Here is a 14,410-nt window from a genome sequence, read left to right as displayed (position 1 = left end):
CACATATAGGCAGCATAGGTGCTTCATCTCTTCATCTTTTACTCTGGGTCTTAAAACCTCCTCTCCATTGTGATGTGTTCAGCGATGTGTGTATGACTTCTCTCGACACTCTGCTCAGTGTTTGCATTGACATCCACGGCGTCTATGGTGCAGCGTGTATATTTATATTTCCCCTGAGCCACTGGACAGCAGCTCTCCCCTACCGAAGCTCGTTTGCCGAACCCACACCAAGCACATCCCTTCACACACACACACACAAACACACACACCAATACACATACAGTAAAGCTTGCCTTCCTTCTCCTCTCTCCAATACCGCCTCCTCCTCCTCCTCCTCCTCCTCCTCCTCCTCCTCCTCCTCTCTATTTCTCTCTCTCTCTTTCACTCTCTCTATCTCAGTCTCTTGCTCAAAGCAGTGAGTTCTGCAGAGCGGTATAACAGAGAGGAGTGTGTGTTTGCTGTGGCGTGTGTGTGTGTGTCCAGAGTAGCGATTGCAGTGACAACAGAGAGTGTGATAGACAGATAGGCAGATTGAAGGGGAGAGAGAGAGACAGAGACTGAGCGGACTGAGAGAGAGGAACCCTCCTGACCATCGTGAGTACTGAACTGTATATACTTGCTTCTCTCCAGTCACTCACTATTGAGGGAGCTGTTTCCTAACTAACTGAACTGGCTGGTGTGATACACAGGAGCAACAGAGTGAACATGCATGGGTAGATGCACAGCATCACTTTTAGATTGTTGGCTAGAGTCACATCTTGTTGTTCAACATGAAGCTGCAGAATGTGCCATGTGAACAAGTGTGTGTGTGTGTGTGTGTGTGTGTGTGTGTGTGTGTGTGAGATTTTCTGTCTGTGTGTTTGTGTAAGTCATAATAGTGTCAGAAAAGTGTAAGCATGTAAAGGATGCAGGCAGAAAAACAGAAGAAATAAGACATAGTGTGTGCTAACAAAAGCTGCACTCAAACTCCCATTAGAGACCATCGGTTGACTCGCGATGCAAATGCATTTTTCCGATGCTTATCAAATTTTTCATTTCTGTTTTTTTTTCTCAGTTTAAGCACAACTGGCTCATTCAAGTATTACTCTTGTGTTTGTTAATTACAGTTGAAATTTCCATTTAAACTACTCATAGACGCCTGTTAGTCGTCTGTGTTCACTTCCTTATGTTTTCACTGAGGCTCCATTTCTTCTTTTTTTGTCGGCTCCTAACTTCCACACAGTGTTTTACTTTCCACTAGATTAAAAAACAAAGTTCGTCCAACATCCAGTACAGACACGCTCATGGGACAGTCCCACAGTGTGCTGTGTACTGTGCTTTCTGTTGGAAATCACTGTTATACTGAGATAATGTCCCTTCAACTTACATCTAAGTGACTGATGTACATTGACTGTATTGTTTGTTCATGTTGGTGCCACCATCACCACCATCCTGCAGATGCAGACGTACCATCGAAACCCAAAAGTATTTTTCACTTTTGCTAGAAGCGAAAGGAGCCCTGTAGAGTAAACCATGGGTGTATTATAGCATGCAGTGATGCTGAGGACAGCAGAGAGAAGGGTTAGCGGGGTGGTGAGGAGAGAACTAAAAAGAGGGATTATGATAACTTCGGAAAAAGAGGGATTATGATAACTGCTTCTTTTTTCACCCTTCCTCACTCGCAGTAATTGTTTCTGAAAAGGCTTTTGTCAGTTCTGTTTGCCTTCGTCAGCTATAACAAGGTCGAAATCAAGTGCACTCGCGTGTCTCCTCAAATATTCCATTGTCTCCCGTATTTTGTCTGCTGGCTGACATTTCATGTGTTCATAGCACTTGATATCAAATGATTCCCAAGGCATCCAGGCTACAGTGTGTTTGGCTGTGAACTTTACTTTAATATTTCATATGTTTTATATTGAGAGACCATACGATCTTGTATGAGATAAATGTTTTTTGCAATAAATTCAAAATGCACATCACACTTGTGCATTTAACAGCTCTGTATATCCAAAAACGGAGACAGTGCATGTGTGCAATCATGTGTGTGTGCACTCTGTACCTGTGTGTGTGTGAGTGTGTGAAGGAGAGAGTTTTCCTGGATCAAGAATTGTTAGCTGGGAGCAGCTGGGCTCTGTGGAGGATGTGTGGGGAGCACGATATTTGTGGCTTTGGTTGGGATTGGTTGGGATTTCCTCTCCCTATAAGGATTTAGTGGGTGACACTGTCTACATCAAAGGAGACTCTCAGTGTGGAGCAGCACAGCAACACAGTGCAAGACATTTGGAGACGTTGCTGCTGCTGCTTGTGCTGAACGAGGGCAGAGCTGTGAGAAAGTTGCCCAAAAAGACAAATCCAGCTTGTGAGTGATCACTGTAAGCATGTGTACCCCCGTCCCTTTCTCTATGGTGTGTGTGCTCATATGTTTATTAGCCGAAGTGTGACAAACTTATGGAAAATGTCAAACGGAAGATAAAGAATGTGGTGCTAAGTAAAAAATGTGTCAGTCTGCTTAAAATGAGAACTAATGGAGAAGAAAGCTCCTCAGCCTAATTGCCCACTGTTTCATCATCATCACCCAATAATTCCTACAATAACAATTTATTCTGAATGACATTTCATTTACTTCTTTCTTCTCATAAACATCCATTTTCATTAGAGAACATTAGATTTCGCCTTACGGCTGCTGCTGTAATTTATCACATGCACTTTTCTGACTGTCAAAGTCAGACACCACTCAGAAACGTTCCTCTCTTAAAACGGTTCCATTCACACATGCTAAGTCCTCAGCATTTGGAGATTTCTTTAAAAAATGTCTCTGCATTTGTATGATGGGATGGTACAGTATTACACACGCTGCTTAATCCTTTTAAGCAGAGTTGTTATCCTAACCCACAATGAACTGTATCGCTACTGAAGCTTGTTGCATTCACAAGCAGTTTTTAGTGAGCATCTTTGTTGGTTTAAAAGTGAATGTAGTGTGTGTGTGTGTGTGTGTGTGTGTCGGTATTGTCTGGTGTGCTGTACTGACAGCACAGATAAGTCTTTTCTCCGGAGGCCTAATCCCTCCTCTGTACAAAAATGAGACACACACAAAATGAGAGACAGGCATTGGTGTTGAACACAGCGACAAGTCCCCGAGAAAAAGTGTGTGTGTGTGTTGTTTTGTGTGTGGTGGTGAAGACAACACGGCAGCAGATGCTTTTAGAACGGACCGAGACTGGGATTTGCATGTGAACAAGGGCTTTAAGGGAGCCGTGAACCGTTAATACGCATTCAGAGAGGTTTTGCAGTGAGCGGCCAGACTTTTTCAGAAACAGGTGTTCTACAAATCAAAGCAAACACTCTCCTCTAAAATTGGTTTCTCTGCGGCTCTATACTCTGGATCCTCTGGTGCTGTGTGGTTTGCCAGCGCTTTTACTAGGAGATGGGCTCTTGTTTTGGAAATACCAAAAAATGTGGATCGGAGGAAACAGACATCCATGTTGTATTTGTTCCTTTTAGAGTCATAGACATAGTAATATAATGGAGGTGTTTGTCCAGTTATCATTGTTAAGGGTTAATATATTTTTCTTAGAATCTTTAGATATTCTGTAATTATATTATTAAATATAACTGTCATAAAACCCAGATCAGAGTGATGTAAATGTATGAAAAAGTGCGGTTAAGAATATTTGAGAAGAATGTCTGCAGCAGAACACTTAATGGCTGGATGGACGAGATGTTCCTGTAATAAAGGGAGCTTGGCAAAATATGGCTGTAAATTGTCAGCTGCACAAATGTATTCTCTCTTTTGAGTGTTTAACTGTGGATCAGCATATGCTGAGTATGTGGTAAGTTAAAGTTTTCTTTTTTCTGTAAAGTGCCAGTGGTCCGTTGGTTATCCCATTCAGGTCAGTCGACAACATTTTGGGTTATATTTCTGATTCATTTTGTGGGTTATTTCTATTTTCTGTAGGCATAAGTCAAGTTTTTGATTTTGTGGCATGTAACCCCCATATTGCTGCACCTCACGCAGGCTTCTTTAATAATCAGTTTCTCGTGATGAATATTTGCACAGTCTTTGTCCAGCAAGTTATTGTATTTCTTTTACAGAAGATTTCTAGAAGAATAACTCTAATGCTGCTTAAAGCAGTGCAGGATAATAAATAAGGAGCAAAGTGGACGTCTTCTGATTGTCTGACTCATCTTAATTCATGTTTCACATTTTTGTTGTTTTAGCGACTGCGTTTTATTCACATTTACACTATGTTGTATCTAAAGCTTTGTTAGGTGATATTTTACATGTGTGGCTCACATGTTTAAAAGGAATTCAGCTGTTCCTATTCATATGGAGCTTCGTTAAAGTGGGTCAATTAGAGCTCTCTTTTTTATACTGGCCGACGTAACTGCAGCCCAGGTAACTGGATTGTCTCATTGTGGCCTATTCTTTTATAAAGTGCTTTCAGCGTTAATTAAATTTAACGAATAGAAATGTTTTATAAATGCAATACAAGGAATTGTTGGGAAAATTATTCATATAGGTTTTCACACAAAGGTACAGACTTTACTGGAACAGAGTGAAACAGCTGCATTTTCCTCTGCAGTTCTAGAAAAACATCGGGAGAATGAATGGTAGATGTAACATTGACATTACATTATTCTTGTAAATTTAAAAAGGTCTTTCAGCTTAATTCTGTACAATCTGGATGCAATTTAGAGATTTTGAGTGAAAACACTGTTACAGTCGTGCGGCTTGAGGAGACAGTGTGTTTAGTGTCATCAGAATTAACAACACATCAGAATGTGAATAATGTTTGAACAGGTACATCTTCATTTATAAAGTATCTCTTTATCTCAGTCTTTCTGAAATATGATAACGGCGAATTCCACCCCCAGTCATAATCTCAGATCATGGGACACATATCTCTTGTCAGTTCCAAATATACAGACAGAGATGGGAAAGAAAGTTTCCATGTTTTCTGTTCCAACCATCTGGAAGAACTTGCAGAAGGAAATTAAACTGAAGAGTTGAGCATCACAGTTTGAATTTAGGAGCCATTGTGAAATACAGTAAAAGATTCCTTTGCTGCTCAATCTAAACTAATGTTCTTATCATACATTTGTACTTTTTGGCTCATGTAAGACTTTATAAACTTGTTTGACAGTGAAATTGTACATTTCTTGTTTGTCTTGTCTTTATCTTGACCTGGTCAACCTTAAAAAGTAGGTTCTCATCCTTAAGGGGACCTCCACCTGCTTAAATCAAGCTTGAATTAAACAATTTCAAAAATCCTGCCCACTTCTCTACAATGTGTATTAATGAATTCTTAATACCTACATTTACCCTTCCTGTATCTGGTGTGGTCCGATGATATTGATTATGGGTTTTTCTAGGACCGTTTAAAGTTCAGATAACACTGGTTCTGGTTCTGCTCTGACACCCCTGAAGATCTGAGTGATGGTTGACTGAGCAAACCACATCACTAAATCCATCTGATGTTGCAGCATCACTGATCAGTGTCATTCTGCCATAAATCACATCATTAAAAAAGGCATTAACAGGAGAGATGAATCAATCAGTGTACAGACACACACACACACATAGATTTTAGTTAGAAAAGTGTTTCATCATAACAAACATTCAGTTAACTGTATGATAATAATTCTATACTAAAAATAACAATTAAAATGACTCTCTAGTCTAATAGGTACATAGTTTGCAAAAGGGAAAGAAAAAGAGAAAGATGATGCTTTCACAGATGCTTAGAAGTGATTTAAGGTGTTTGGAGCTGTTGTGTCCATCCATCAGGAAGGACACAGATTGGTTTGCAAATTAAATCTGGATCCAAAGGCTGTAAAAATAGAACATGGAGGCCACTTTACAGGACACTTATCCAACATCTTCAACCATTAGAGTAGAATACGTTTTTCAGCTCAAAGCGTATGAGCATCTTCAAATATATTTTCTTTTTCTTTTTTGGAAAATTTAAGATTGAAGCACAATGAAAAATGGATGCAACACAATTTGACAGCATTGGTTTATTTAGAATGATTTAAATATTACTTTTAAAAAAAGAGAGTGAGTGTCAGAGGAAAAGTAAGAGATGCTTGGCTCCTCATTAGGTGTGTGTGTGTGTGTGTGTGTGTGTGTGTGTGTGTGTATACTGTAACAGCATAAACAAAGCAACATATTTAAGGCAAAGCCACAGTTAATATCAAAGCTACACCCTGCTTGTGTGTGTGTGAGTGTGTGATAAATGGCACTCTAAGGCCTGCACTTGATTATGTTCAATGGAGAGCTTTCTCCCCTCTTTATTTATGTCTGCACACTGCAGCCTGGACACACACCTATAAATCTATTGCTGCCGCAGACCACACACACACAAACACACACACACACACACTGACACCCATATTTGCTCCAGTTCCTCTCCCCATTTGTTTAAAGCTATCGGTGAATTTCCCCTGACACTCTGAAACACTCATCTTTTTTCAAAGCAGAAACTCTATCCTTGGGGGTTTCATCCCCCCTGTGGTGCCACTTATCCTGACTTTGACTATCCTGGGTATTCCAGCCATCATACTGCTAACCTCATGCTTCACTAATGCATATCAGTCCTAAACACTTGGCCAACACTTTTCTCTTTTTGAAGCTGTAGCCTGAGGCCAGAGCTCCAGGGCTTTGTGACTTGTGCCCTCTAAAATCCTACAGCTTTGGATGTTGAAAAGTTCTTCTCAAACACAGGCTCCCTAAGAAAAGGATGTCGAGGTGAACAGGGAGGGTTTTTGGGTCCAAAAAGGAGAATAACTTGAGCCTTATCAAGGAAAAGAACCAATGCAGTAAAACAGGGAGGACGGGATGGCAGCTTGTATAGAAAGCAGCTGACACTGTGATGCAGGCATCTAGAGAGTGTAGACCTTTAAAATATCATTCTTCAATCAGTGTGCAGTAAGCTGAAATAGTAAGACCGGAGAGCAATTCAGTGTACCAAATACCACAGACGGAGACTAATTTGAATAACTTTTGTTTTTATGTTCAAGTTTTAATGTAATATTCTAATGCACAAGACCATGTCCACTCTAACTGTGAAGATGCCACACTTCCTGATCTGTAAGCTGCATTTCCTGTCTGAGCCTACTGCTTGAAGCATGGGCAAAGCAAAAGAGAGGAATGCAGTGCCACACAGTCCACATTATCATTTCCTGCTGTTTTAGCATTTTAAACTTGCTGTGTGGACACAATGTCCAACTCGATTCACTTTTCTAAATTTCTTTGGGGATGAGTGCACAGTGCAGTGTGTCCCATTTAAAACAGATGAAGACTTCTCTTTGTTGAAGCCCAGCTCTATGATTTTACACAAGAATCTGACCTCAAGCACCTTTAAAACAAGTATAGGTATCAGCTCACTCTGCCTGTCCTTTTTTTTCATTTAGCCTCTCTTCACCTATCTCCAAATCTGTCTGTCTGCGGTTGTGCAGCAGCCAGGCAGCCAGTGAATGTGAGTCAGGCGAGCTGAAGGGAAAAACTGTCATTCAGTATTGCTGTAATTCCTGCCAACTCAGCTACCACCTGCTATACTGCAGTCAGAAACACACACACACACACACACACGTGTGTAAAACAGCGACACACGCTTGCCTGAGATTGTCTTCACTGCTGGCATGTTGTGCCTGACACGACGAAGTACGGAAAGATGATTAATAACAAAGCTTTTACTCTGCTCCTTCACTTGTTACAGAAAATTAGTTTTTACAGCATGAAGGCTTTGTGGGGTGATGGAGAACAGTATAGTTACTGCATTTAACAGAGTTTGAACCAGTTTATGACTCATTCCTATATACAGACAACATGGTTGGTACATTATTATGCTGGAGAGTTGGATGGTTACCAACTACAGATGTTACAATTCACTCTTCCACACATGATTTACACTTGGGGGACTGTGGCGCTGGAAGGTGGAGCAGTCGTCCACCAAGCTCGCGTTTGTTGGTTCGACAGTTGGGACCAACTGGCAACAAATGAAAAACATTAAGAAGCAGAAACATACAGCATATGTATCTAACGCCTTTGTTAATCAGGGGCCTCATTCATAACACTGCGTAAACATGAAGCTCAGATTCTTTATAAATCTGGTTGTCACACAAACATCCACCATCCTCTCTTTATGAATACCAGCCTTCCCTGAGTTGTGAACACAGGAACAACACTCATACTCCTTCCATCTGTCGTCACACATGGTCCAATGTGTGTAGCTCATGAAGAGGCTGTTCTAGTTGTACCAAACCTGTTTGTCGTCCAGGGAAAGTTTGATATGTCAACGTGCAGGAAGAAGTCAGAGCTACAGACACACAGACACCTAAGTGAGGTCATGTAAGAGCACTGATGATTGGAAGCCTCAGAAGTGGTGTGAACAGGGTGAAACATGTAGGATGTAGGATAACAGCACTGCCTCAATGATCCACTTGATCATTACCATCCACTTCTTAGCACAGCTGAAGTCTTGTGATCGTGTTTACAATTTTCCATTGGTTTTTACAAAGTTTTTACATCTTTATTTTCAAAACGGTAAAGATTAGTTAACCCCAAACTTTATTAAATTCATTATGTCAAACTAAAGGAAAATATATGTTTCCCATAATGGGAAAATTCCACTGTTCCAGCAACAAAAAATGACCTCACAATAAAAAGAATATTGCACAAGAGCACAAAAAGTTACATGACAGAAACAAAGTTACTCCCATAAAAACCATACACATAACCTACACAAAGTTATTGGGAACCCGTGGCCTAATTGGAGCAAATAGACTAAACATAAAAGGTGTTTTGAAGTAAGTTTTTGTGTTCATTTTGATTTTTAGGATATTTTCACTCGTCATTTGCTTTATTTTTATTTGTTCGTATTGTTCCTGTTTTCTGTCTCTTAACAATATGGAAACAGAATGAATTATTTTTGTTTTTAATTGAAGAAAGAATACAGTACAAACATTATGTCATATCAAGAGTCCATATCGGTCCAGTCGGAATCGGTCCTGCAGGTAAAAACAGTTGGATGCAGAAAAACCTGCACACAGGAATGAATCTAGAAACTTTCTTAGGAAATCTCTCTTTTTTTTAACAGGCATCTCAAATGAGTGCAGGTACAGACAGCAGCAGTGTTTGTTCTCTCTACTAAAACCACCATGGGATGTTGGGATATTTCTAGATGTATTTAATATTTTGTTGTCCACTGTGTAATGATTGATTGAAAGAGCGTATGTGTTATTTGAAGGACAAATATGCTTTTGTTGCGTGTTGTTAATATTTTTCTTGTGTCATTATGCTGTTTTGGGCTGTGTGGTATGAAAGCAAGGCAAAATTCAGTAGACGTGTTTAGTTCTTAACCACAGAGACCGAACGTGTCAGCAACATTAAGCACATTTAAATAAAGGTCCTAAACAGCTGTATGTCGTACATCACTGTCGGCTGTGGCAGCTGTTGACCAATCAGAGTGCGTGACTGAGCAGCCCGCTGGACTATAAACCACACCACTGGGTTTGTTTGCTTGCAGTGAATTCCACTGCACCTTTTCATCGCTCGACTCGTGTCACAGTTTTTTCCCCGTTCGAAGCAAATGACGTATTGTAGCTGATGCACACAGAGAAAAAGCTTTGGTTCAGACACAGGCTCAGACACACAATAGACAGCTTACAGTCACCCAGAGCAGGAAGGAGGTGGAGGGGAGGAACTGATGCTTCTTGGACTAATGATGTATGAATCCTCATCATTTGTTACATCTCCTTCTTTCCTCTGCAGCCCTTCACGGTTGCATTTGCCTTTACTCCTTCACTCCTGACCTCTATTGATCGTCGGCCTTGTTCACGTCCTCCCTCTGTTCCAGCTGTTACACTCCTACTCCTTCACTTTCATCCCTCGTCCTCCACCATCAAACCAATCCAAACCCTTTTTTTTTTTTTTTTTTTTACATCCCTCGCTGTCCTTTTTTCCATTCATCCCACTTTTTACCATCCATTGCTGCTCTAACCCCCCCACCCCCCACAGACCAATTTGCCTCGCTCGATGGCAGGGTATTTGACAGGCCTGCTGCGGGAAGATAGCGCGATTGAATGCGAGTCCCCAGGGAGGAAGGAGGAGGAGGGTAAAAGAGGGTGAAGTGGTATTAGCTTGTGAAAAGAGGTTGGCACCAGGCAACAGCGAGGAGAGGAGGAGAGGGGCTGGGTGGGATATGGGCTGTAGGAGAGAGAAAGCCAGGCATGGGGCTTAGGGCAAGCCAGTCAGAGTGATATTACTGCCCCAGAAAGAGAGAGAGAATGAGCTGGAGCACATGTAGATTCAGAGACGCTTGTTTTTCAACATTAGCTATTTAGAAACTTCAGCATGATATGGACTTTTCTATAGGATGCTGCTTTACAGCTCTGGGCACCTCAGCTCCTACCCAACCAAGAAAGACAGGGCCCCACAATGATCTTGGTTCACACAGGCTAAGTGTGCAATGTGAATTAACTTGTTTTTCAGCGTTGCAGACGTCCAATATTGTGCAGAAGCGATGAAAACACACAGACACACTGCTCCACTGACCAAGGTGTCCTCATTGCAAAGAAATTGGAGACAGTTTGAACATGTTGCCCCAGATGCTCTGAATCTCCATGACTGTCTAAAGTAAACTGTGCTTAGCCAAAAACCTCTACTGGAATTATAGGAACCGGTGCATTTGGTGGAATGTTCATATCAATACCTCAACCAAATGTTGGAATAAACGTGCCTTGAACCACAATTGGAGAAAGTTCCATCACCATCACTTCTCTGCTGTGGTGCATTTGGGTCTCATTGCAGCAGTCTGGGTGTGAAGCCAGAGGACAGGACACAGAGGATAGCATGAAACTGTTTTTGATCTGAAACTGGTAACCTGCAGGATCCTGACAGATGGAGGACTGACTGGGTGACATCAGCAGCTGCCTTCACCCCTCTCAGGCCAAGTCAGTGGCAGGTCAGTCTATAAAAGCTTTTATGCTCAGACTCTGGACCTGTCACTCATGCCCCCTTGGTTCATTCAACAATGTTCTGCAGCAACAGGTCAGGACAAGGACATTTTGCTTCTGACATGAGGTGCTGACCTTAAATCTTCAGAGACAGAGAAAGTAACCACTGGACAAGGCACCTAAAAATAAACCAGCAGTGGGGGTTAGAAACGAAATAATTTCTTTTTCTCTCATCCTCCGTATTTTTCTTTTTCCTGTTTCCTTTGCTGCTCCTCTCATACTTTTCTTCTCTGTCTAATGGAATTTTTAGCCTTGGCCTGTCACTGTCCACAAAAGCTGTTACCTGCTGCTATCACCTCCTTTCCACTCTCCTTCCTGCTCACCCCTTTCCCTCTGCATCCTTCCATGCTTTTTACTTCCTCTTTTTTTCTACCCATCCACTAGTTCACCTCCAATCACCCTTGGTGCATCTGATAACCAAGCAAGACACAGCAAGAGCGAGACGCACAGTATGGAGGAAGCAATACAGGGGGTCTTCATACTGCTGCAAAGGCTCAGAGAGTTGACAGCGATGGAAAAGGACAGCTGACCCCTCTTATGCAGAGAAAGAGATTAGAGATGTTGGAAGTGGAGAGACGAGGTAGAGATGGAAGGAAAGATGGATAAAGGCCAGAGGAGTGAGTGAGATGGAACAGTGGAGTATCAATGCCACAAAAAGTCCATACAGGTTAACATGTGATGCCTGCTCTCCAGCTCAGTCTCTGTGTGTATGCACTGCTGCAGGCTCCTTATAGCTGTGTCTGTGCTTAAATATGCTATATTCTTAATTCAATAGGTTGGTGTTCCTGGCACATCTGATGTATTTAAGTAGTCTCCTATAGTGGATAAAGTTTAACCTATGGATCAAATTCAAAGAATTGCAGCCCTGCTCATCGTTTCTTCTATGCCCATCAGCACCTGGTGAGGACGACTGTCTTCCTAAACACACGTCTCTGGTGATCAGGCTTCCACTTTATGTCAGCTGCAAAGCCAAGATTTTAGAACAGAATGAGTGTAGTTTACACTCATTCTGTTCCACACAGAATTTCCCAAGTCGTGATCAATCACTTTTCAACAAGCCCACATTTCACACTGAGTGGTGAGTTTTTAACATTTTTTATTTCTCTTTGTAATATTTTACACCCCTGTCAAAGCTGTGCAGGGTTCTGACACAATGTGTTGAGGTTGATGACAGAGGATCCAAAACACTGATCAGACCATTATTTCAATAAAATACACTAATAATACTTATAAGCCACAACATTAAAACCAACATGTTATAACATTTTATACATATATAACATTTTATTTATAAAATATTTTATATATTTAATTTATCTAATTTAACATTAGGGGTTGACCACATGTCAACTCAACCTATATTATAGTGATTTTTTCCCTTTATTTGTCACTGTGTACAATGTTTTACCATAATTACCAGTTTTAAATATCATTTTTTAAAATACAGTATTTTAACTTTTGTACTATGTAAGTAACATGTAGATAATGACATAGTACAGAGACAAACACAGACAGAAAAGCATTCACACTTTCCTGAGAGTCACCCATTAACCAGTTAACACTTGACCGAAGGAAAAAAAAAGACAGCTGGGATTCAAACTGGGGCCCTTCTAGCTGCGAGGCGGCAGCGCTAACCACTTCACAACCGTGCTGCCTTTCAGTGGTACATATAGTGGAGACTTTTTGTAGGCCAATACTTTTACCTAAGTATTGAGTTTTGGTATTTCTCCCACCTCTGTACACATTTTATTGTGTATGTATTGTGTGTAGCTGCCGACTGTTTATGTTCACCTTTGTCCTCCATGATGTCACTAAGAGCACCAGAATTAATTCTGTGCCTAATTTGGTGAATGTTAAGTTATGATAAAGTCAAAATATCATCATGAAGCAAATTGATTTATAAAAGATTTAGAACATACTGACAAATGATGGCATCATGTCAAAAAAGGCTTCTGATCAGAAAATGCATGTGCCAGGAAATGAAAACAGTAATTCCACTGATAGCAGACTAATAAAACTTCTATTTTTTACAGTGTATTATTTTGTAAGTAACTTATGAAAGTGGGATGTTGTGGGAAGTCGTGGCAACAGACACCGAAAAAATAACCTGCACTAGGACATAGAATTAACATGACTGGGCTCATGCACCTTCACATTAATACATCATCTGATTATTCAGTCTCCCACCACCATGAGTGCGTCTGGACGTCTGTGTTGTCACTCCACTGAATTGCAGTTTTTTTGCAGGAACTGCAGACCCCTGTTGTCTGGTCAGGACAAATTAGCTTGCAGACCCTCCCTCTGCCAGAGCTGATCTTAGAGATCTTGGGGGAAATGTCCCATACAGTATCTAAATGCTAATCAGCAATCCTGCTGTTAATGAGCACAGAAAATGTGTCTCTCGCAACCATCTTCCGTGTGAGCTGTGTACAAAGAGTCAGGACAGTGGTGGGACAGCTCAAGACTGCACGTTCTGTAATTTCTCTATTTTTTTATTTTTTGTTTTGCTGTTTAGAATTTTTCTTTGATTGTCTTTTGCTGGAGGTTTTGATCAATTTGATCTTGCATTTGTGACATTCTCATGTTCCCAGATATCTGCAGTAAAGTTAGTCATTACAATTCTACTATTGTTGACCAACAGAAAATCTCTTACTGATGACCACAACCACGAGAACATCATCGATGCTGTTTCTCCTATGGAGTGTAGGAGAATAAAGACTTAACATACTGTGTGTTTCAGAGCATGAGAAAGTTTAGCTTCTGCCTGTGTGTGTAAAAGTGATATTAGTGCAACACAGAGGTGGAATTTGCAGTCAGCTCTGGGCTTTTGATTTTTCTCATCTGGAGCACTGTGGGATGACAGCTGACTCTTACTCAGTGCCTGTGTTTGTGTCATTGTGTGTAAGGTTGTGTTACAGTATGTATTAGCACAGATATGCTTGTCTCTTGTGTATGTGTGTACTTTCATTGTGTAGTTGTCTTGTGTTTGAGTGAGTATGTGTGTTCTGCACGGCTGTGTGTGTGTATTATCCAGCCCTGACAACAAATGAAATAATCAAATGTTTATGGTGCGTAAAATGGCAATTCTCAGCAGTGGTGACCCTTTGTGTGTGTGTGTGTGTGTGTGTGTGTGTGTGTGGATATGATGCATCTGCCTAGGTGTGTGTGAGTGTGCCATGCTGTCAGATGCAAGGTTGTTATTAACAACTCTCTACACAGAGAAATGGAGCAGAGGCAGTGCAGAGTCTGTCAGCCAGAAGAAAGAAAGTGAGAGACAAAGCAGTAAAAGTGAGAAATATGCATATGATTTTTTTTTTCTTTTACAACTCTATCTCTCATGCACACACACGAAAATTATTTAAGCAATCTCTAGGTTCAGCTGAAGGTCGGGGCAATGTGTGGCAGGTTGCTTAGA

General features: G+C 40.9%; 1 protein-coding gene across 10 annotated transcripts in view; it reads left to right on the top strand.

Moving 5' to 3' along the window:
- The first annotated feature begins 383 nt into the window (after positions 1–383).
- The window catches only part of rbfox3a (RNA binding fox-1 homolog 3a), a 541,420-nt gene continuing 527,393 nt past the window's right edge, over positions 384–14,410 (top strand). For 4 of the 10 annotated variants that reach the window (XM_067510830.1, XM_067510820.1, XM_067510829.1 and 1 more), the window contains exon 1: positions 389–594. The gene's annotated coding sequence lies outside the window, so the exon portion shown is untranslated. Of the gene's footprint in view, positions 595–14,410 lie in introns of all 10 variants that reach the window. The other 6 variants (XM_067510821.1, XM_067510828.1, XM_067510826.1 and 3 more) reach the window with 4 other exon arrangements.

The sequence above is a fragment of the Channa argus genome, chromosome 7, assembly GCF_033026475.1.
Source record: "Channa argus isolate prfri chromosome 7, Channa argus male v1.0, whole genome shotgun sequence".
Lineage (NCBI taxonomy): Eukaryota > Metazoa > Chordata > Actinopteri > Anabantiformes > Channidae > Channa > Channa argus.
The sequence above is the reverse complement of the archived record's forward strand: the minus strand, read 5'-3'. Positions and strand labels throughout refer to the sequence as shown.